At 38.2% G+C, this 25,413-nt stretch overlaps 1 protein-coding gene across 2 annotated transcripts in view; it reads right to left on the bottom strand.

The window, feature by feature from the left end:
* Nucleotides 1–25,413, bottom strand: part of WASF3 (WASP family member 3) — a 183,226-nt gene that overhangs the window by 74,096 nt on the left and 83,717 nt on the right. For both annotated transcript variants that reach the window (XM_036744465.1, XM_036744464.1), the window contains exon 2: nucleotides 15,454–15,552. The gene's annotated coding sequence lies outside the window, so the exon portion shown is untranslated. The remainder of the gene's footprint in view (nucleotides 1–15,453; nucleotides 15,553–25,413) is intronic.

The raw sequence follows: 25,413 nt of genomic DNA, 5'->3' as shown, positions 1-25,413 counted from the left end.
TATATATTAATATTGCCTCAAAAAGTCTAACTACCTTATTCCTCAACTTCTTCAGTTTCCATAGGCTACTCCTCCAATTCACCTCAGTAGCACACAGGGATGATCATGCCCTTGATCTTGCCAACACCCACAAATATTTCACTTCCATATGAAAACCTATGAAATTCCTTTATCTGACCATAATTTCCAATCTTTCCACCTCCCTCTATGCCTTATCACTCCTACACCTCTTCTTCCTCCCCACCAGTACCTCCAATCCAACATTCCTGAGTAGCTTCCCAGGACATCACTTCTGCTCCTCCTTCATTCTTACTTATTAACCAGTTCAGTTCTACACTGTCCTCTATTCTCAAATACCTTGCCTCAATATCCCACAACTGTCACTGCCATCATTTGCCTCCTCCTCTCCTACTCACATGCAACTGGATAAAGCTGGAAGAAATCATCCAACTGAGCTGACTGGTTCCAAATTTATGTCATATAATTTCAACTGGACCCTCACAGTATCAAGTCAATCTTTTTACACCTCCTTCACTGAATCTATTTCATTCCCCAGAGCCCATTTCAAATCTCTCCTCATATCAAACTTCTATACCCTATTTCATTCCCCAACCTCTTAGCTAAGGATACTGCTTCATACTTTGTGGAGAAAACACAGTCCGTTTACCATGAGCTCTCTCTTCTTCAACTCTCAAATCAAGAAATAATATCTGTAAAGTGCTTAGCACAGTGCCTGGCACATAGTAGGAGCTCTACAAAAGCTTGTTTATTTCCCTTCCCTTCCCTCTTAAAATACCTTGTCAAAAATCCTCTCTTCACCCCAACTTTATTCCATTCCTTGAAAAAGAAGTGGCTCTCCTCACCAAGGTTAAGAATATACTCTTTAAATATATTCTAAATCTCCTCCCTTCCATCTGTCCTCTCTAGCTGATTGTTCCCAACAATCATCTCTTGGCTCTAATCTTTAATCTCTTCCTATCTAGCAATTGCTTCCTAAATATCTACAAATACACCGTCCTTGGACCCTCCCTAGACCTGACCGTGCCCTCAAGTTATCATCCTATATATCACCTTCCGTTCACAGCCACACTTAAGAAAAGAAAAAGCTCTGCACTCTTGTTTCCATCTCCTCTCCATTCAACCACTTTTTAACACTCTGATCTGACCTCAGCATTTAACTGCAGCTGTCCTGTTAAACTGAATTGCCTTGTTTCAGGCCTCATCTTATAGCCTATATTCTCTTCTTGGATACTCTCTCTTCTCTGGATTTTCACAGCAATCCTTCTTTTAGTCCTCCTCCTTCCCATCACCCCTTTCTTTGTCTCCTCTGCTGATTCATTATCCATCTATACCCATATCTGTGGGCCTAGTCCCAGGATCTCTCCTGGCCCCTATTCTCTTCCCTTACTTGGTGACCTCAGCAGTATAAGCTCAATTATTATTTGTCAATAATCATCTTTATGTAGATGACTCACAGATCTATATCCAGCATGAGTCTCATCCCTGAGCTTCAGTACCACACCAATTACTTACTGGACATTTTAGACTAGATGTCCTCTAGACATCTAAAATTCAACATGTCCAAAACAAGACTCATCTTTCCCTGCCCCCAGCCAAAAAAATGCATCACTCTTCCGAATTTCCTTACTACCACATTCCATCTAGGTTTATAATCTCAGCCTTATCAAGTACTCCTCAGCTCTCCCTTGGCCCACATATCCATTCAGTTGGAAAATCTTTTCTTTTACTTTCACAACAACTCTTGCATCTCCATTCATTCTAGTACAGGCCCCCATCATCTCCAGCCTAAAGCATTGCTGTTTGTCCTCTGGTTTGAAGAGGACCAATGACATCACAGAGTGATGACTGGCATGTGAATTGGATTTAAGTGAGACAGAGTTGCACAAAGTCCCTCACTCTCTCTTCTAGAGGCACTGGAGTACAGGGGCAAGACAAAAGTTAAGATGATAGGTAATGTCCTGGGATGCAGCGGATGACCTTGGCTTCTTCAATGTCTGATTAAGCTCTAAGCACTCCACAGCACCTGCTTCAGCTGCTTTCATGGCCCTTAGAATTGTTCTCATCTTTCCATTCTGCCCAAGGGAAGTTTTCACATGCTGGGGGTAGACAACTCCTAACTCACCAACAGGTTTGAGGACTGTAGGTTACCTTCAACCTGATTTATCTGGTCTGTTGAGATGGTTTTATCCAGGTATGGCCACTGTTCATGCTATAGCTTCTTGAAGCCACAGGCCGGAGTTGGTTGACAGCCCTGAAGAGGGCTCAGTAAGTCCCCACACTAGAAGTGCTAATCCTATCTGAACACCCCATACACTCCACCTAAAGCATTATAATCACAGTCATCTTTCTTCCTTTCTCAAGTCTCCTCTCCCTCCAAGCTATCCTCCATTCAGCTGCTAAAAGCAATTTCCCTAAAGTACAGGCAAAAGTCAGTCAACTTTTAAGGGCCAGGAAATGCAACAAGTGACAGGAACACAAGAGGTGAATGAGTCCTTGATCTCAAGGAACTCAAGGATCTCAAGGGAAAACAACAAGCCAAACAAATACATACAAATCAGTTATATGGAGGAAAGATGGAAGGCTTCTTGTAGAAGATGGGATTTTAACTGGAACTTAAAGGAATCCAGGAAAGCCAGCAGGCAGAGGACAGAAGGAAAAGCATTCCAGGCATGATGGAGGACAGGCAGAGAAAATGCTGGTCTAACCATGTTGCTCTCCAACTCAATAAAAGACTGCATTGGACCTCTAGAGTCAAGCATAAACTCTTCTCTTTGATATATAAAGCCTTTTATAACCTGGCTTCAACTTATTTTCCCAGGCTTAATACATACATTGCCACCTCTTTACACTCTATGGTCTAGCCCAATTGGCTTTCTTGCTGTTCCCCACCCAGCACGCTCCATCTTACTGCTTTATCACTGGCTATGCTGCCATGAATAGAAAGTTATCCCTCCCTCTTTACCCACACCTTTTAGAATCCTTTGTTTCCTTCAGCAATCAAAGAGCCAGAGCATTCCCTTCAACATCAAGTCTTTTTCAACTGCCCTACCACCCAGCTTCTAGTGCCTACTCCAACAAAATTACCTTGTATTTATTTTGCATATATTATGTATGTATGCATATATATAATACATATACACACATAAATATATATATATATATATATATATATATGAATACATTATCTCCCAGACAGAAGAATATAAATTCCTTGAGGGAAAGGCCTATGATTTTTGTCTTTGAATCCTCAATGTCTTCCACAATGCCTGGCACTTGGTCAGCACTCAGTATATGCTGGTGGATTGATTTTATCCAACATTTCTCAAACTGTGTGTGTAAAAATACTGGATCAGGAGTCAGAAACCATAGTGTCTAAATCTTATCTCACTCCCATTTCACCCCCCTCCAACCCCACTTTTTGGACACGAAGGTCAAGAAGGCCTTTACAGCATAGGATTCTATATCTACAGTTTGAAAGACCCTGGTCCAAATTTCTCAGGAGCAGCAGGATCAAGCAGGGCAGAAGATCATTGAACAGTGTCTCCTACTTAAAAACATCTCCGACACTGTCTATTATAATATCTGAAGTCCTACCATTGGGGTTCATTCCCTCTTATGCTGAAGACTGGACTCTTTAAGAATCTCCAAATAAATGAAAATAGCCCTACAACTATTCCACCCGAACCGTCGCAGTTCTAAAATACACCGAGAGACAAATGAGGAGTGTGAGAGAGCTGGAAGCAAGTCATGTAAGGGCTGTTTTAAGGAAATATGTATTCTAACTTGGAAAAAGGAAACTCAAGGGACAAAGTTAGATTTTTTGTAAAAGACAGGATAAACTACTGAAAGGTGGTTGTATGGAAGAAGTAACAGTAATAATTCTGCATATATAGTAGAACTTGCAGTCCAATAATTTTTTAAAATTATCTCTCCTGGATCTATTCTCCAGGTCAGTGGTTTTTCCAATGAGATATTTCACATTGTCTTCCATTTTTTCATTGCTTTGGTTCTGTTTCATAATATCTTGATTTCTCATAAAGTCACTAGCTTCTACTTGCTCCAATCTCATTTTTAAGATGGTATTTTCTTCAGTGATCTTTTGGACCTCCTTTTCCATTTGGCTAATTCTGCCTTTCAATGCATTCTTCTCCTCATTGGCTTTTCGGAGTTCTTTTGCCATTTGGGTTAGTCTGTTCTTTAAGGTGTTATTTTCTTCAGCATTTTTTTGGGTCTCCTTTAGCAAGTCATTGACTTGTTTTTCATGGTTTTCTTGCATCACTCTCATTTCTCTTCCCAATTTTTCCTCTACTTCTCTTACTTGCTTTTCCAAATGCTTTTTGAGCTCTTCCATGGCCTGAGGCCAATTCATATTTTCCTTGGAGGCTTTCGATGTAGGCTCTTTGACTTTGTTGACTTCTTCTGGCTGTATGTTTTGATCTTCTTTGTCACCAAGAAAGGAATCTACAGTTTGAGTCTGGGTTTGAGTCTGAGTTCATTTTTGCTGCCTGTTCATGTTCCCAGTCAACTACTTGACCCTTGAGCTTTTTGTCAGGGTATGACTGCTTGTAGAGTACAGAATACTTTGTCCCAAGCTGTAGGGTCCAAGCACTGCTGTTTTCAGAGCTACTTCTACTCCACCATCACCCCAGGCTCTGTCACAGCAGCACTCCTCCTCCCCTGAGAACCGCCAACCAGGACCGCAATCCAGATGCAAGCAGGGCACAGCAAGAGAAGCTGCGTTTGTACCCACAAAGCACTCCTTGCACTCCCACTCTGATCCGCTGCTAGATTCCTCCCACTGTGTGAGCCAGGGACTCGGGAAGCAGCTGATGCTGGAGCTCTGGAAGCAGCCTCAGGAGTTTCCTGCTGCTGCCACCACCACCACTGCACCACCTCTGCCACCACCAGGGATGGGACCAGACCACTCTAAAACTTGATCCCGCAGTTTCCCACTAACCTGCTCTTTGGAGTTTGTGCATTGAGTAGTCTGGTAACTGCCACAGCTCAATGATTCATGGTCCTAAGGTGTGTTCCGGCCAGCTGACTCTGGGTCTGGTCTGTCCTGGCGTGGCCCACACTGGGCTCCGCTCCGCTCCCCGCATCATGCAACAGACCCTTCCCAGCAACCATCCAGGCTCTCCTGGGCTGGAGACCTGTTTCCCTCTGCTATTTTGTGGGTTCTGCAGCTCTAGAATTTGTTCACAGACATTTTTACAGGTGTTTGGAGGGATTTGGGGGAGAGCTTAAGCAAGTCCCTGCTTTTCCAGTAGCCATCTTGGCCCCATATATAGTAGAACTTGGACCAAAGGATGGAAGCTATGAATCATCAAGGTACCATCATAGTATTATATTGAAGAAGTCAAGTTCGAATCCCACTTACTGGGTGACTTCATTTCCCTTTCCTGAGCCTTAGTTTCTACATTATAAAATAAGAATGCTACAAGAAGATAAAGCTGTAAAAACCAGAAGGCAATTTGGTGGAAAATACACTTAATCCAGCTACTTATAACGTATGTCACGATAGATTCCACACGGACAAATTATGCAATATAAAAAGTTGAGAATGAAAGGTCATATATTTCACAACTATAGATAAAGAATTCATAACCAGATCTAGGATAGAGGAGATTAGAAAAGACAAAACAGACTATTTCAATTATGTAAAATTTTAAAAGATCTGACATAAATAAAATCAATGTAGAAAGTCAAAAGAAACTAGGTGGAGTGAGGAAAAATCATTTCATAAAACAATCTCACATCTAAAAATCTATGGTGAATAGTGAATCTTAAAGAGCTTTCATCAAGGACTCAAGCTATGTAAAGATATGAAGAATTAGTTTCTAGAAAAAAGCAATAATTATATGAAAGATTGTTCAAAATTACTAGCAATCAGAAAAAGACAAAACAACTCTGAAGTATCGCCTTGCATCTATCAAATTGGCTAAGGTGATAAAAGACAAAAATATTCAATATTGGAAAGACTACGGGAAGACAAGCTAATCTGATGAACTGGTCTAGCCATACCAGAAACTCATTTTGAATTTTACAAGAAAAATTACTGTTGTTCATTCCTCTTAATACAGTGATTTCAATGACAGAAATAAAGTTTCCATATGAGCAAAATATACATAGCAACACTATTTTCAATAGTAAAAAGCTAGAAATAAACCATGTTGCCCAACCCCTGGGGAATGGCTATACAAAGTGTGTTAGAAGAATGTAATAAAATATCATTGTGCCACACCGGATAACAAATTGAGGAATTCAAAGAAATTGTAGAAAACTTTTTTTAAATGATGCATAGTACAGAATGTAGAACCAAAAAATATATACAATAACTACAAAACACAATTGAAGACAACACCAAAATTTAAAAAAACTCAGGTCAAATACAATTATCAGTATTAGTTCCATGGTAGGAAAGTTAACTTTTCTGTTAACAAACTAGAAACTACACATAGTTGATCTTACTAGTAAGTTATTGGACTCAACTGTTTTATGGGAATGTCTTATTTAGTGAGGGGAGGAGAACAAACAGTATTTGGGGAGCGAATAATGAGGCAAAACAGTATGTATGCATTTTTTAAAAGATTAATAAAAACTAAAGTTTGTTCTGACTAGGTTATTTCTCAAGTAGCTTTTTGTTCTAAAGATCTATAAATCTTAGTTGTAACAATGCAGATTTCAGTTTAATGTAAGGAAGAACTTCCTAGTAATTAGAGCTATTCAAAAATGGAATGATCTGCCACAGAAGGAACTCATTAGAGTTCCTTGTCAAAGAAACTGTTCAAGCAGAGCTGGAACACTTGTCTAGGATACTGGATTCATGCTTTAGGTTAGAGTTGGATTAGATGGATTGTATTTTTTTAAAAAATTCTATGATTCTTGTTAATCTGTAACCAAAGATTAGCATCTAGCTAGCTGAAAATAAGGCCTTGGGAGGGATTATGGGATACCAAAAAAGAAGAAGGGGAGGTTACCAGAGATCCAGAATTTTGTTTACTAGGAGCAGGCCTAGTGACAAAGCCCAAGTTAATTTCAACCTAATTTAAAGTTTCATTCTCCAAGTATAGGAAAGAGAGTAGCTCAAGAAAGGATGAGGAAAAAATCAGAAGTGGTAAGGTAAGGTGAAAGGAGAGGGTGACTTATGCTAATTGTTAGATGCTTCCTTCATACTCCTTGGCAATTCTGCAATACATGATTAAATCACAAAATGCTTGCCTGACAATCTGTTGGAATATTGATTACTCTCCTTTTTCACTTTAATTGGATGGGAAGTGGGGGGGTGGGAAGGAGACAAGCCTGAGTTACAACAATGCTGAAATCATGTTATGTGATGAACATATAAAGTCCATAAGCTGTTTACCATGTTTATTACTATTTATGATCTACGCTAAACATTTCTTAAATTGATGTCCTTGTAAATCATGAATTTTCTTTAAAAACCTCTTATTTATAACTCAATAAAGACCACGATGTACAACAATTTTTCAAACACATCTTTAAATTCCTCTAAAGCTGAATTACTTTTCAACATAAAAAAATCAGTAATAAACACTTCAGAATCTAAAACTGTCAGCCTATTTTAATAGATGAATTCTGCAGAGATATGCCTTGCTGACTAATATTGATCCCACTTAACAAGCGCTTATTGGATTTTAAGATGCTCAGAGTATATGTCTGGGTCACACAGAATGGTAACGCTCCCACATTCTGTCGGACTTGCTGTAAAAAATATGCTGTTTAAATTCTCAGGAGTTTTTTAACCTAATCATCAGGCTATAACACTTGTGTTCCTCATTATCAAGTTAAAATTTGATTAAAAGTCTGAAGGAAAAACAAATATTATATCTCCATAATAACTTTATATTTTTCCCTCCCATTAAATTTTATTTTGTTTTTAGTTTTAAATTTTCTCCTTCCACCATCCATTGAGAAGGCAAGAAAAATATAACCCAGATAATAACTTTAAATTGGCAAATTAAGCTCCAAAATCAGTCTATGAATTTTATAGCTAGAAGAGACTTAAAAGATTATCTCTGCCAACATCTTAATTTTACAGATGAGGCAAGAGAATCCAGAATGGTAATTTGCCCAGTGATATACCCAGTAAAAGGCAGAGCTGGAACTCTCAGGCTATACTCTCTATATAAATGCATTTATTTATGCATTATTTAAAAAGCCCTAATATGTGACTGTATTTATTTTTGAACATGTTAAACTAGTTCTAGGATTTCATAAGGAACTCTCTAATGAAGAAATATACAGTACCAATTTAATTCTTTACATTCCCTGAAACTTAACAGTTAGAGAAAGCTTCCTGTGGTACTGAAACAATCCTGATTTACCCAAGGATATGTTGTTGTTTGTCCTTCATTCTTGAGGAGGACCATGACATCATGGAGGTGATGCCATGACATATGAGTGAATTGGATTTCAGTGAGGCAGGGCTGTGCAAAGTCACCAGCCATACTTTCTCCTCTGGAGCCATCTGGGTCCAATGGCCAGTTACAGATCAGGACAACTGGAGGTGGTTCTGGATGCTGTGGGAGACCTTGGTCTTTTTAAGCTAAGGTTTTTAAGAGGCCTCGTATTCTATGATTAAGGCCAGGTAAGAAATGAGGCAGTCAAAAAAAAATCAATCTAGGAGGATAAGACCCTCAGGGTTTCTGGCCAAAACAGAAACAACTGCTGTTTACATTCACTCTGAGACAATCAGGGTCCAAATAATGACCAAGTAGGGCTTGGGTTGGGATCTACTGTTGGCCAAACAATGAGAGCCAGTGATTTGGGTTTAAGATGTGGTCCTTAAGAAAAAAAGGTTTGACCCAAAGTCCAACATAGAACCTGAACCCTGGTCCTCCTGACATGGAAGCCAACTTTAATCACTATGCCACATTATCTCTCATAAAGTATGTATAGTATATAAAAATTCAACTCCAACATATTACAATTGCAATCTTACCTATAACTATTTTGCTTGATATCATTAATAAACAACAACTGAATATTTAATTAACAATTTGTTTGGCACATCAGAATTTAGAACAACTTGGAGAGAAGGAGACTGAGAAGATTCAAGTTCCTTTAAAAAAACTGTTTAAAGATGTTTGAACTTAAACCTTTTCCTCTTTATGTAAATTTTCCCATAGCAAACAAAGGCATTAAAAAATTCTGCAATCTCCTTTTCCCCCAAAATACTGCTGTTGAAATAAGCAAAAATTGTGTCAAGTACTGTGTTAACTATGCAGTAAAGATATGAATGCAAAAATGAAAGAGGCTTACCCTTAAGAAGCTCGCATTTGAATAAAAGTACATACTACAGATTACAAGGTGGTTTGGGGAGGGGAGGCACTAGCAACTGGAATGCACACCCTCCCCACCTCTGACTTCTAGAAACACCTGTCAGGTGGTGTTCTTGAACTGTCTTTTTTTAAAAATTATTATCAATTGAACAATCAGTAAAAATCACAAATATTACAAGACACAAAGAACAGGGAAGAGGACTATGTAAGAAGCTCTCAACTCCTGCCAATTTTTTTGGGAGGAAATACAGCTATGTAGCACAACGAAGAGAACAAAATACTTGGAGACAACAAGGTCTGAGTTCAAATCCTGCCTCAGATACTTACTAGCTAAGGAAATCACTTAATCTCTCTCAGCTTCAGTTTAATAATAGCACTGATTTCCCAGGGTTGTGAGGACAAATTTATACACGCACACACACATATGTACACACACATATGTATGTATATATACATATATGCACATACATGTACATATTAATATAATGAACTAATATGATGAACCGCCTTTAAGGATGCCAGAGTTTCTAAGAGTCAGAGGTGAGAAAGGAGTGCATTCTAGGCACGGGGGGTAGTCGGAGTGAAGGCACAGCAATGGGTGATGGAGAACTCTGTGTAAGGCACAAGTAGGTCAGTATGGCTAGATCTGGATCTCAGAAAGTGAAAAATGGAAAGGTAATAAGCGATAATGTTTCAAAGAGAATTACATATGAAACAAAGAAGTTTCTATTTGATTCTAAAGATGATGGGGAGAAAGACGTTTGATTATTTGGCAGGGGGAAAGGGGAGGGTGGAAAGAGGCAACATGAGCAGACCTGCACTTTAGGAAGATCCCTGTGGCAGCCATGTAGAAGATGGATTGGAGCAGTGAGGGGCTTTTGGCAGGAAGACCAACAAGGAGACTATTGCAGAAGAAAGATGATGAAGGCCTGAACTGGGGTGGTGGCTGTGTAAGTGAAGAGGAGGGGACAATGGCCACAGACTTTGTGGAGACTAAAACAAGACCTGGCAACTGAATGGATAGGTGGGTTGAGAATGGGAGGTCAAGGATGACACCAAGGTTGACCAGAAGAACCATGATGCCCTCCACTCTAACAAGGAAATTTAGGAGAGGGGTACAGGGGTGGCAGAGAACAGGAATGGAAGATAATTGATTCTGCTTTGTATATGCTGAGTCTGAGATGACTATAGGACATCCAGTTTGAAATGTCTAATAAGTAGCTGGTGATATGCGACTAGAATTCAACAGAGAAACTAGGACTGGATAGACAGATAAGTGAACCATTTGCATAAAGACAACTGAATCCATGGGAGCTGAAAAGGTCCATGGACAGACAGAATAAAGAGGGGAGGGTCTAGGTCCCAGGGAAAGTCTGGAGTGTACCCATAGTCGGGAGTTTTGTCATCCATGATGAACCAACAAAGGAGACTTAGGAGGATCAGTAAGACAGGTAGGAGAAGAAGCAGGAGAACAGTGTCCCAAGAGGAGAGAGTAGTCAATGGTGCCAAATGCAGCAGCGGTCAAAAATGATGAAGAATAAAAAAGGCCATCAGATTTGGCAGTTAAGAGATAATAAAAATAATAAATAGCTGTATAACATATATCTATATAATAACAGCTAGTAACACCGCTTACTGTGTGCCACAAATATCATCTCATTTAATGCTCACAACAACCCTGGAAAGTAGGTGCTCTTATTATTCTCATCTTATGAAGAGGAAATTTAGGCAAACAGAGGTAAAGTGACTTAACTCGGGGTTACAAAGTCGGTTAGTAATGTGACTCCGGATGTGAGCTCAGCTGTTTCTGAGTCCGAGGTGCTGGTGCTCTATCTGCTGCAGCACCAAAAACTTTGGGAGATGAGTCGCAGTTCAGTGATGAGGTCTGAAGTCAGATTTCAAAGGGTGAAGATGTGAGTGAATGGAGAGGAAGTAGATATGCAGCTTTTTTTTTAGGAGTTTGGTAGCCGAAAGAAGAAGAAATAAAAGATGACTATTTGCCAGTATGACAGGGTCTAGTGAGGGTTTTTGAGGAGGGAGGGTGGGAAATTTGGACATGGTTGTGGGTAGCACTAGATGATAGTATCCAGAGGGAGAGGGTGGTCAGCTGTGTCAAGGGCAGCCAAGAAGTCCAGGGGAATAAGGAGTGAGAAAAAGCCCTTAGATTTGGTCATCAGGAGATCTCTGGTAACTTTACAGAGAGGACTTGTAGTTGAGCGCTAAAGTCAGAAAGCAGACTGTAAGAAATAAAAGAGGAGATGTGGAGGGCTCAAGCTCAGATGGCTTTTTAAAGGAGTTTGAACAAGAAGAGGAGGAGAGATAGAGAGCAATAGTTAGGGATAACAATCTACTAAGTGGTTTGTTTTGTTTTCTGAAGGGGGGCAGTCTTGAATGAGTTCATAAGCAGCGTGGAAGGATTGGGAGAGATCAAAGATTAGAGATGGCGGGGGTGATAGAGAGACAATCTGCTGCTGATTGTGAGAGGGGAATAGGATTTGAGGCACATGTAGAAAAGCTGGTCTAGGGGAAGGGCCAGTTCATCAGAGAAAGGAGTAAAGAGGGGAAATGGTCAGTAAGGATGTCGAGGAGTTATGGGAAGAGGAGGGACAGTCTTAAGTGGACAGTCTCAATTTTTCCAGCAAAGTATGAGGTGAGGGCCTTGAAGAGGAGAGAGATGAAGGAGATGAGATGCTTGTTGGAGGTTTGAAAAGAGAAGAAAAAAGACTGGAACAACCATTATGGAGAGAGGGATAGAGAATATCTAAAAATCTGAAGACATTATTAAGGGCTTTAGCTGTAAATGTTTGAAAAGCAGAAATCTCGCCCTGAATATCTTTCTCTTGTTCATCTTGTCTTCCTTCTTCTGTTCCTCTCCTACCCACAGCAATGGCAAAAGAGAAAAGAAGTGAGGGGGCAAAGGAAAGCCATAAAACATATCTTTTCTCTAATAATAGTAGAGATAGGGGCATGTAGTAGAGCACCAGCCCTGGAGTCAGGAGGACCTGAGTTCAAATGTGGCCTCAGATGCTTGACACATTTATTAGCTGTGTGACCTTGGGCAAGTCACTTAACCCCAAATGTCCTGCCTTGCACCTTCCAAAAAAAACGGTAAAGATATCTGTGGACTAAATTGATGTGACCCACCTACCCACACATTCAACTTGGTTTTGTTTTATTTTTTTTTCTTATAAAAAAACACAAACTGACGGATAGTGCTTAGCACAATGCCCACCACTTGACATAACACTTGGCATATACAGTAAGTGCTTAATAAATGCTTGCTCAATAAATGGTGGACAGAAACCAGTTTCTTGTATTCCTTCTCTACACCCTACACCCTGATAGGTCGCCACAGCTGTATCTCTCAAAGCACTGCTCTTAGTTATCCAAGCTCTTTGGCACATGTCAAATTAATGAGGATATAATAAGCTATTTCATCCTAATGATGAGTTTTCTACAAAACTTTGGGCTAGAGACCATCCACTGCACTGAAAACAATTTCAGAAGTTCTCATCAACTGCACTTAATGTAGTTCTAATTATCAGAAAAGCTATTCCTCATACTCATCTGAAATCCACCTCCTTAAAACTTTGAATATGATTTTAAGAGATTTTTTATATGTTTAGTACAGGAGATTGGGCCTAATGAGAGCGATTTGGTAGGAAAGAAGTGAGAAAGAGATCCAGAAATAGTAGCTTTCAGAATAGCAGTAATAAAACTTTGACATTAAAGTCATCAGAAAACAGATGGCACAATCTATATTAATATATGTAAAAACAAACACTCATTTCCTAGTTCGTATAACTGTAACTATGTTTTTTCCCCCATAACTGGATGTAGTCCTTGGGAAACTCTAATGCAATTCGCTGCAATAAAAGACATTTCCTTAAAAATCTTATTACTTTAACTTTTATAAAAGAAAGAACCATCTACCATTACCACATTCTAGGCATCTTTCTTCAGCCAGAAAAAGAAACCATATTATACACAGCTGTCCTGACCTCAACTGAAGTGTTAATAAGTACCCACGGATGAGGTAAGAGAGTACTGTGCTATAGGAACAGTGAGGGGGAAAGAGGAAAGAAGGAATGGAAAGGGATGGGAATAAAAAGGTCAGTTTGAGATACCCAGTGATATAAAGCTCTCAATTCTCTTATCATGATCATAATCACTAGCACGTACAAAGACATCCTCCTATGGAACCAGTGAGTATAACTTCCCTTATTCAATTAAGGCAATGAGAAAACAGTATTTCCTTTATAAAATTTCACTTATCAAGTAACTTTCCAAGAATCAATCAACATGCATTTATTAAGGGACTATCATGTGGAGGGCAGCAACATGCACTAGCTTGTAAGTCACATGTACTAAGTTGTAAAGATAGGATGGGACAGGTTGTGGAGAGTATCAAATACCAAACAGAAAAGTTTCCATTGGATCTGGAAGGCAGTAGGGAACTATACTTAACAAACTGGAGTTTATTAAGTATAAAAGTATATATATATATATATGTATGTATGTATATATGTATGTATGTATATATGTATATATATATATGTATATAAATATATATAGGGGCAGCTAGGTGGCGCAGTGAGTAGAGCACTGGCCCTGGAGTCAGGAAGACCTGAGTTCAAATCCAGCCTCAGATACTTGACACATGTACTAGCTGTGTGACCTTGGGCAAGTCACTTAACCTCAATTGTCCTGCCCCCCCCCAAAAAAAAACCAAAAATAAATAAATAAATAAATGAGTGAAAATATCTGAAAGATGGGAAATTTAAAATATATATATAAATATATATTTATATCTATACATATGTATACATATATATATGTATATATATAAAAGTACAAAAGAATATAACGGAGTCAAATTTGCACTATAGGAAAGTCAGTTTGGAAGCTATGTGAAGGACAGATTGGGAGGGGAAGGTTTCAGACAGAGAAGGCTAAATTAGAAGGCTAAAACAATAGTAAAGGTAAAAAATGATTTGGGCCTATACTGAGATGGTGGCTATATGAGTGGGTAAGGCAGTTATGGATATGGAATATAATATAGAGCAGCAGGGTCAATCTCAAATAGAAATGGATCTCTATGGGTTCACTTATTGACTTGGAAAATCACAAATAAACACTATGTTGTATAGTATTTTTACTTATTTTGTTAAACAATTATCAATTACATTTTTATCTGGTTCTAGATGGCAGAAGTTTGACACTTTTATAGACTGAATTGATGTGAAGTGAAGGAGAGCACAGTGTCAAGGATGACCTTTAGGCTGGGAAGGTGCATGAGAGATCATGAGTTTATTTTTGCTATATTCCACCAGCTCATATTTGCCTAGGGCTCAAGTGTTTTCAAACAGCATTCACATAAAGTACCTCATCTGACTCTTACAACAACCCTAAAGTGGGCTAGAAAGATGTCATACCATTTTATACAAGAGAAAAATGAGTCTGAGAGAGGTAAAAGAGATTTGTCCCAAGGTCACATGGCTAAAATCCAAGTTTTCTGCCTGTGCTATAACCTTCTGCATCTCTATATCAAGAGATACCCATAAATCTTAGGACTAGTGGATAATTTAAGTCCAAAAGTAATCCAAATCCTCATTTCAGTTACTCATCTTCAGTTCAAGTGATTATCTCCAAATTTTCAATTAAAATAACAGTAGTAGAATTGACCAGCTAATGTTTCATGTGTGATTGTTTTCTTTTTCCTCCTACTCAAACACAAAGTAGAGATGTGGATGAAAAATAAAAAGTAGTCACAATCTAGGCTAATGAAAATTAAAAGGGAGGTGGGGTGGGGGGAGCAAAACACTTCTGGGTAGGATGGGAAAAAGAAAGAAGTCACAAGCTTAAGACTTAAGAACTAGATAATTATCTCCTGAATATGAAGAGCTAATAACATTTGGTTCTCAAAAAGGGATTTGGATAAAATGAGTGTTAAGATAAATGCTTATCACTTAAATTCTTAATTTGGTGATTAAGATCTGTGCTCTAAGATATCAACCTCTCTGACACCATGGGCCTTTGCTGAGGCATCAGAAATTAAACTGCAGAACTATGAGGCCAACAGTAATGAAATGACTTAAGAAAGAAAAAAAAAGGCAAAGAATCTTACCGTACAAGCAAGCTATACGTGGGCCGTAGAAATTTCCTTCAGCTAGCATCAACACCACCTTGTCTCAGATCTTAGCAGTGACAGCAATTAATGTAAAAACTACAAAAAAAATGAGAAAATTAAACATTGGTAAGGAAAAATCCAATTAAAACATTTTAAGAAACTAAGGTTTAGATTATACATTTGAACAATTCAGCAGGGGCAGTTCTAATCCCAAAACTAGTTCCCTTTAGTGCTAATGAGTGCTTGAGGTATCAGAAGGTTATTAGGGGCCTGGAAATATTATAATTCTCATTCATGATCCCAGAAGAGCTATAATACTATCTTTAAATGCCTAAAGTGAATGTGAAGAGAATAAACAGGCAGAAAAAAAGAAATGTGGAGTAAATTATAGGCAGGCAGCTGAAATACTCAAAATATTGACCTGACTTTGGGTTAAGCATCTATTTATGAATGCAACATGCAGAACAGTGGATGTATGAAGATGAAGGCAATGAAATATATGTGTTTTGGTCACCACCTCTGGCCAGAGAGCTGCATAGGAAGAAAATGGACCAGAAGATATAAAGCCACATGGACTCATTTCTGCCACATCCATACAGTGCTAAATTTTAAGGATGTGTCAAATGGCACATGTGTAATTCCACAGTAAGGCCTGCAATAGTCCATGCAGCTAACCTGAAACTGAGATCAAAGAAAGGGGAAAAGAATGCACATGTGCAAAAATATTTATAGCACTTCTTGCTGTAGCGGCAAAGAACTAGAAACTATGGTGGGTGTCCATTACTTGGTGTTATAGTAATGGATTACAATATATTAATGGAATGGAGTGCTTCTTTCCGCATAGTAAGAAACATTGAAAGGGCTGGTTTCAGAGGAACCTGGGAAGACTCACATGAACTGATGCAAACTGAAGTGAGCAGAACCAGAACAATGCAGAAAATGATAACAACACTGGAAAGGCAAATGAATGTAAAAGGCTTAAGAATTCTGATCAGTGAAATGACCAACTGATTTCAAAGTACCAATGATGAAACAAGTATTAACCTCTGCTCAGAGAAATGATACAGCCTCAAGATGCAGAATGAGAAGACGCAGTATGAGACATGCATTTTTGTTGACATGGCCAAATGTGGGAATCTGTTTTGCTTGACTATGCAATTTCATTACAAGGGTTTTATTTTTTTCCCCTTAAATGGAAATGGTGCATAGCAGGGAGAGGCATAGAGTCTTCCCCTTTCCCTAAGAAAAGAGAACAGAAGGAAGGTCAGAAGGAATCATAGACAAGCAGGACAATTTCAAAAATTTCAAGTTGAATTTATATACATTAAGTAGAAAAATAAGCTCTCCATAATAGATTTATGGTTTCATGAACAATCCTCTCTTGCTCTATAATGCATATGGAAATGTTCAATTGAATTGATGCTTCTCAAGTTCCAAATAAAATAAACAAAATTTTTAAAAAGTACACACAAGCAACTGACAAAACAATGTGCTGGTGGTCGCCTGACACTGATAGACTATCATGTGAAAAGTCAGTAGTAGTTCGCATTGCTGGCAAGATGAACAATAGATGAGCCACCCTAACAACAAACCACTTATAGGCCTATGTGAACCAACGAGGAAGCTGAAAACTCAAATGGTATGAGCCAGTGAGCTTAGTCTTTGAACAAAGATGGTAGGAGTGAGCACAGAGGCACTGGTTCATTATTGGCTCTGCTCCTAACTAGGTGTCTGATTGTGATAATTCCCCCTGTCCAAGAGCCATAGAGCTCCCTTGCTACAGGGTCACATCCCATCCCACTGTATAACACTCCTTTCCTTACTTAGAATTTTCCATGTTAGATCTTTCTAGAGTAGAAAGCTCACTGGCTCAATACCTGGCATTTCCTTACCTATGAAGTCAGAGATGTGAAACCTGTTATGTCTGAGCAAGTAGTTTCCACTCCCTAGAAAATCCATAGCCCTCCCCGCTATGGTCCTGCTATAGGTGGGCTGTCATACTATGCTGAACATGACCTAGATGTGCCTGGTCTGGAGGGCAGACTCACACAGGACTATTGTGGATCCCTTCCTCCTCCTCCTGTGGCCTGACAATTGCCTTGCCCAAGGTTCTAGTGATCTCTCTGGTCGCGTCCTTTGTTGCCCTTCCCCCTCCTCAGCCCCATCCTTTATTACCCTTTATTATGCCTACCAAACCTAGTGTCTCATTTTAAATCTTATGTCTTCCCTTGTGTGAAATAAAACCTATCCATAATAAAGGCTTACTGCTTTTAGCATCCGTGTCTGATATGACTTTTGTGAAAGTCTTTAAGTCCCAAAGCAGCTTTAATAGACTGGTATGGAGACCTTAAACAATCCCTTAATCTTTCAGGTCTCAATTTGCTCATATGTAAAATGAGGGGACTGAATGAGAAGGTCTCTTAGAGTTCAACCACATACAAAGGAATAGGCACTGAAATATTTGTTGAATTGAACCGAATCTATCAAACTGTGATAGTGAATAGTCAGCCTGAGAAAGCAAAAGAAAGAAATGTTAGGTCAGCTTTTACTTTTTAAAAAATGCTTTGCAGTAGGAAAAAAACACCTAGCATTAACATCTACAAATTGAACACCTAAAACTTTAAGCAAAGCTCGAGGTCAATGGATGTTTTTGAAAGGTTTTGCTTCCTACAGGGAAATTTAGCAATAGAAAAATAAAACATCAGCTTAAACCTCTATAGAACATTTTTTTTAATAAGAGAATTGAATCATCTCTAAAAATTACTTCTAAATTCTAATAAAGCCAACAAATATTTCAGGTTTATTAATAGGTATGTATGCATATATTATTTTGCATACTATACGTATTATATATTTGTATGTATATATGTATGTGTATGTATATATAGTATCTATCCATCTATTATCTATCTGTATTTTGGGAGTAGGCTGGGGGCTGTAATTTCCTTGATGTAATGAGCTCCCAGTGAAGAACTTTCTCACAGCTAGCTGTGAGAAGCAGAGGAGGAAAATGGATAGAAAATTAGCTTTAGAGTCAGAAAGACCATCCTATGTCTGCCACATGCATACTGATAATATGACTCCAGGCAAGTCACTCAATAGTGCCCTAGCCAACTCTCTCAGACCATATGCCAATCTGCATCAGCAGAGAAAGTTCTTCACTGGGAGTTCCTTACACCAATAAAATCACGGTCCCCAAACCAATTCCCAAAATACAAAGGATGGATGAGTAGAAAGATGGACAGAGAGACAGATTTATAGTATGCTAGTTGGCAGTCATGTTTATTAAAAAAGGATTATATTTTTACATTGTAGTAAATCCGAACCTCTCCTAAAAGCAATGCATACAGCATTATGTCTATTATATAGGATCAAGAATAATTTTACTATTTTGAGTGATCATCCTTATTTAAAGTTTTATCTTTGGCTTCACAACAGGATAATACCTACGATTTGAGAACCATTTGAGAACCATTCCTCAATTATAACATTCTTATAGTAAAATGTGATCATTTTAAGATGCTACTTTATGGTGTGTATATTCTAGAAAAAACTACACCAAAAAGCAGTGGCTGCTTGAACTGTCAATTATCTCTTCAATTTCTAAGTACTAGGAAAAATTTCTGAGTTAGGTACCGCAAAGATATTTTTGACCAGATAACCTCTAAGGTTTCCTTTCAATTCTAAGTTTCTATGATTTCATGAAGGTTTGCAGAAAAAAAGGTATTTTCAATCAACACGACTGGGCAGTAAAGCAAGACATCACCATGCTTGCAGGGAGCAGTCTAGAAGTGTGAGGTTTGATGCAGAGTTTTCTGTTCCTTTTATGTAGGAATTCTCTTTTATATAGAAATTATATAAGTTCACATTGATCCTTTCATCAGTTTTGGATTATGTAATTTTCCATGACATACCAGCTGTTGGATTCTGATTTACTTGATTTACATAGAACAAAAGCATGTTAAACTGAATAAGTAACTACAGTAATATATATTAGCCTCACTCAGTAGACAAGTCAATTACAGTTTAAAGGGCCCTGAGTGAATCACAGAGTGACTTGGGAAGGAAGCTGTTGTTATTCAGTACGGTCTGATTCTTCATCACCCCATCTGGGGTTTTCTTGGCAAAAATATAGGAATGGTGTGCCATTTCCTTCTCCAGATCATTTGACAGATGAGGAAACTGAGGCCAACAGGGTTAAATGACTTGCCCAGGGTCTGAGTGTCTGAGGTCAGATCTGAATTCAGATCTTCCTGACTCCAGGGATAGCACTCTACTCACTGTACCGCCTATAAGGGATCATGTTTCACTGGATAGTCTTTGAGAACCCAGGACCGCTTACCTCCATGCTACAGTAAGACACTAAATGGCGCTTTTATTCTGAAACATGTAATCATAGAATTAGTCTGAAGGCAATGAATTTCTGACTGTGGTCTTTGTATTCCCCAGTAACTAGTAAAGTGCCTGGCACATAGCAGACAATAAATGTTTTCTGGCTGATTGATAAAATGAACCATACTAAATTCCTACATGTTAAATAACTACAGATTCTTATCTCCCTTCTACAGGCAACCAGTATGGTTGAATCTATGACATGTGTGGATGAGTTGAAGGAACTGGAGGTAGGGTTAACTTGGACAGAATAAGACTCAAGGGGCCACGTGGTACTTGATCTTCAAGTATCTGATGAACTGTCATGTGGAAAAGGATCTAGATTTTTTTTTTACTAAAGAACCAGAAGCAATAAGTGGAATTTAAAAAGGAGCCAATTTGAGCTTGATATCAGGCGAAAATTTTGAATTCTAATAGAATTGTTCAAAAGTAAAATGGAGATGGTGGGTGCCTTTTCAATAGTTTTCTGGCAGAGAACAGATGACCACTTGTTGGATATGTTTCAGTGAGGATTCCAGTGGGGTCTAGATTGGACTAGATGGTCACTGAGATTCTGAGGTTCTGTGATTCTGACCTGGTGTCTATGAAAACTTAGGATCATCAGCATCCAGAATGTTTACCAGAAGGCAGAGTAGAAAACCAGGCTATCACACACCACTGCTCTATTTTTCTCTAGGAACAACCAGTGCTGTATCACATTGGTTGCTTCTGCTCAAGGTTCCCCAAGCCACAAAAAGTCACTAAAATTCTTATCTACCATTTTTACCCATTCAGTCAACACTGTGGTTGCAGAAGTGTGGGCAAGGTAAAGGAGGAGAGTAGAAAAGAAGAAGTATAGATAATAGCTTATATGTATACAGACCTATAAGGTTTACAAAGTATTTTCCTTATAACAGCCTTGTGAGATGGGTAGAGTAAATACTATCCCCACATAACAAATGAAGAAACTGAGAATCACAGAAGATAGGTTGCTTGCAAATTATCAAAACATTTATTTTCAGAGTCATTACTGGAACTTCAGTTTACTAGCTTCAAAGTCCAGTATCCTTTCCACTAAACTTTCAACTACACATCCCTCAACACTTCCTTCCATGCATCTCCCTCACTTTAAAGGGTTCTATGCCACAAAAATATTTTTTAAATGCAGATGCTATTTACAAAATCTAACCTTATTATAAAACTGAATATGAATTCTAGCACCACACAAATGTGTTTAGTTATCCTTGCCAAGATGTCATCTATTAATAGAGTTTCATGTCCTTAACCTTTAGATTCAAATTCTAGGGAGTTTAAGATATTAATGTGTATTAGCCTATAAAGTTAGACTATAAAACAAAAATTTTATAACCTTGAGTCTTCATTACTCATCCAAATTGCTAAGGTATAGAGACTACAGTTAGAATAAATACATGTATGTTTAAAATGTATAATGCATTGTATAAAAAGGGGAAAATTATCAACAATATCCCATGAACAAGTTCCCAAACAAACGATTATAGGAAAAACATAATTGATAAAGAGTACTGTGATAAGCATTATTAGTAGCATGACATCACTGCTGAGAAGAACTGTGGTAATACAAATGCTGTCTGATACTTCATGCACTATTCAGTGCAGCCTCTCTGTCAATGCTGCCTTAGGAGAAATGGGTTCAAAATCTTGCTGCAGGTACTTCCTAGCTGTGACATGAAGGACAACATACTTAACCTCTAAGAAATTCAATCTCCTACATATCAAGTGAGGATGTATACAAAAGCACTTTGCAAACCTTGAAGCATCACAAATATGCTGATATTATAGATAAAAGAGGTAGCATGGCATAGTCAGAAGACAGATAGACATCTGGCCTCATAGCCAAAAGGACCTGGGTTCAAGTCTTACCTCTGACATACTGACTATGTGACCCTGGGCAAGTCATTTAACCTGCTATGGATAACTTTTCTGAAGATTTAATTTTTCCCTCCTCTATTGCTTCACATTATTTTATGAAACGATGCTACTTCCAGACTTCTACCATTCTCTTCCATAAAATTTTACAAATGAGTTTATATTCTCAACTAACATCTTGGTTGCCACATCTCTTCACGTGTCGAGGAGATAAAGTGTTTGTTGGCTAAGCCAAATGGAAGGCTCTTTTGGCCCCCTCACCATTACACACCAGTTACACTCCCAAAGTCTGAGTCACTGTCTTTTCCTTATTCCTGTCGCCATTTTTGAGCATCTCCAGCTTATCTGAATTGGTCAGATTGGAGCTGTTAGAACGGTATTGCATATGTTCTTATAATTATCCATTTTTCTATTTGGGCCTTGGTTTTTATCTTTGCCCTAATGACTCAAAGGTCTGACCACATAAACAACTGATTTTGAAATGACTCCCACATCAGTCGTTAAATGCACAGTAAGGACGTCAATATTGTATGACTTAGTTCCTCCTACAGTATGCTCTCTCACTGGACAAGGATTTCATGTCTAGCATACCAACAGTAAAAATAATGTTTAGAGATAGTTTCCTGGTATCCTTTTCTCTCTTTTACACCACTCCATAAACATGGATGCAAAAGTGAGCTAGACAGAACTAAGGGCTATTTTTTTTCTTTGTTTCATGGGCTGCTATGGTTGAAAACTTCAACAGTTTATAACCATTCTACTAACTGGTGATAGGCCTCTTCATATGTAGTAGGGCTAATACTCTAAAATATTCAATATGAAAATGTTTTTATCAAAACTTATTACCTCTGGCAATTTTCTGGATGAAACTAGGCCTAATTTTGCTGAAAAATTCCACATAATTTATTCCAGGAGTTTTCCAATGCTTCCACCCCACGCCCCCAGTTTAGCATTGGATTATGTCAATAGATTGGAAACATAAATGTATCCTATGGCCCAATTAATTTTAGAATTATTGATAAGGTCCAATGTCTTCATTTCAAAGAAGAGAGGGAAAATAAATGAGAAGAACTAATACAAAGGCCAAATAATTATTGGTGAATTGAGAAATAACAAACCAAGACTGAGAATCTTATCAGATCACCACCACACATCTGGGTAGGAGATTTCATAAGAAACTCACAAATCCTATTCTGAGTCTTATACCGTTACTCAAAATCTGTAGGCAACAAAATCCACTTAAAGATTAAGCTGGAAAACCTTGGGCTAGCTTAGCAGTTCAAAAGAACAGCATTGCTAAATTAAATCCTTTACCTCAACAAATTCTCCTGCCTTCCAGTAAAAAGGAGAAATAATCACATCATGAAAACATAACAGTCTACAACTTGGGGAATCATCATAAGACTGGGCTGACCAAGAAAGCTATCTTCATAAAAAAGGAAATGATTGCTTAGTAAAATATGCCCACTATAAAAGAGAGTCCCAGAGTGCTTTACTACACAAGAGCCCAGCTGTACTCATCAAGAGAGGTCTGCCTTAAAATACCGCTCGAGACACACAATCACTCCCTAGACTTTCAAGTTGGGGTTAATTTGTATTCTGCAAAAGATTTCTGAGCTTATGCAATATGTCATTTTTGTCCCATATTTGCTCTAGAGATAGCTAAGTCTGTGTTCCAATGAGGCACACTCTTTTCTAGCCAAAACCAAGACAGGGTTATTGACTTTCACCAATCTCATGGCATATTCCTTTCCATAATAATAAGCATTTTCATAATGTAAATTTATCAGAACATCATGAAAGGCTTTCATCTGATATCACAATATTTAATTATAGTTGACATTCAATTGTAATTCCAAACAAAGCAGCTATTTTAATCTCCCATTTAGTCCCCTAGCTTTAAAAAAAAATCCATTCAGAGCATTTTGTTGTTTTTCAATTGTTTCAGCCTTGTCTGACTCTTCGTGACCCTGTCTAGATTTTGTTTTAGCAAAGATACAGGAGTGGTTTGCCATTCCCTTCTCCAACTCATTTTACAGATGAGGAAACTGAGACAAACAAGGTTAAATGACTTTACAGGCCCAGGACCACACAGCTAGTAAGTATCTGAGGCCACATTTGAACTCAGAATGATGAGTCTTCCTGATTCTAGGCCCAGCACTCCATTCGTTGCACCATCTAGCCGCCCAATCTAGGGCATACAAACTTTTAATATAAAATTTACAAATACAGTCATATCAAAGTCTTTTAAACAACAAAGAATATAGTATTATATAACCATGGCTGAAAGGTCCCCTATGAAGAAATCTACTGTACAACCTCCAGCCTCTGCTTGACTATTTCTAGTGACAGAATTTCTTACTTCACAGAGATTTTTAGACTCCTCTTTCATGAAGCTCCTCTTTACACTGAAGTAAAGCCTATTTTTTCTTCCTGCAGTCTCTACTCAATTGTCCCCAGCTGTTGACCTCAAGCACCTGCCTCTCCTGGTGATCTTACCTCTCTTTGCCTCCTCTACACCAGTGGGTCAAACTCAAATATAAATGGGGGCCGCTAAACCATATATAAAAGTCCCTGAGGGCTACATACTGACTTTAAAAACCACACATTAATATTATCTATGTTTTATTGTCTATTTTATTAAATATTTCCCAATTACATTTTAATCTAGTTCAGGCAGCACTCAGGACTGTTGTGGACAATATGCCACTTGTTTGACCCTTCTGTCGTATGGTATTCTTTGTACCGCTCTTTTGGTGCATACTCTAGGCTGCCTTGTGTTGCTCTCTATCTTATTTATTATACTGTCATGTGAAAGAGGTTGTAAAATTGCAAAATATTCTGCAAAAAATAACATCAAAATCCCATTCTACTGCTTCACTTCAAGATAGAGAGGTGACTGGAAATTTTGGCAGCAAGATGTAAAGATGGTACCCAAGCTGAATTGGCTTTGAGAGAAGGCCTGATGACAGGCTATCATCCAAAGAACCAGATGACTTAAGTTTTTAAAATATCATTGCCAAAAGTTTCATTGCAAAGTGGTAAAAATTTTTGTACATATGAATTGCATTATTCATATATAAATATATATATATCATATGTATGTATATATACACACGTACATACAGATCTATATTTCTGTATCTATATCTAGATGTTTCCTGTGAGTGAGCCTTGTCTCCCTAATTAGATTCCATAACAGCAGGGTCTGAATCCCTTCCTGTCTTGCTTAGAATAATGTCCTAGCATAATGTTGAATAAGCCAAAAAGCACTTATTAAGCTTTTATTATGTTCAAGGCACTTTGCTAAGCCCCAGAGGATACCAATATAAAAATAAGATCTTCCCTGCCATCTAGGAGCTTACAGTGGGCAGGTAGATGATACAGTGGATAGAATGCCAGGAAGACCTGAGTTCAAATCAGGCCTCGTATACTTAATAGCTGTGTGAGCCTGGGCAAGGTACAGAAGAATTGAGATGTGTCTTTGAAAGGAATATCCATATTGGTGAAATAATGGATTTTTCCAAGTACTGAAGTATTATTACATTATTATATTATCAAAAATATAACAATTTTTAAACACCAACCTCAAAGTCTTGGCCAAAGTACAAACCAAATGCACGGTACAACAAAGCACAATTTGGTCATTGATAGATCAATTAAAAACTATTTCCTGAG

This window comes from Trichosurus vulpecula, chromosome 2 (assembly GCF_011100635.1).
Source record: "Trichosurus vulpecula isolate mTriVul1 chromosome 2, mTriVul1.pri, whole genome shotgun sequence".
Taxonomy (NCBI): domain Eukaryota; kingdom Metazoa; phylum Chordata; class Mammalia; order Diprotodontia; family Phalangeridae; genus Trichosurus; species Trichosurus vulpecula.
This window is presented reverse-complemented; position numbering and strand designations above follow the sequence as displayed.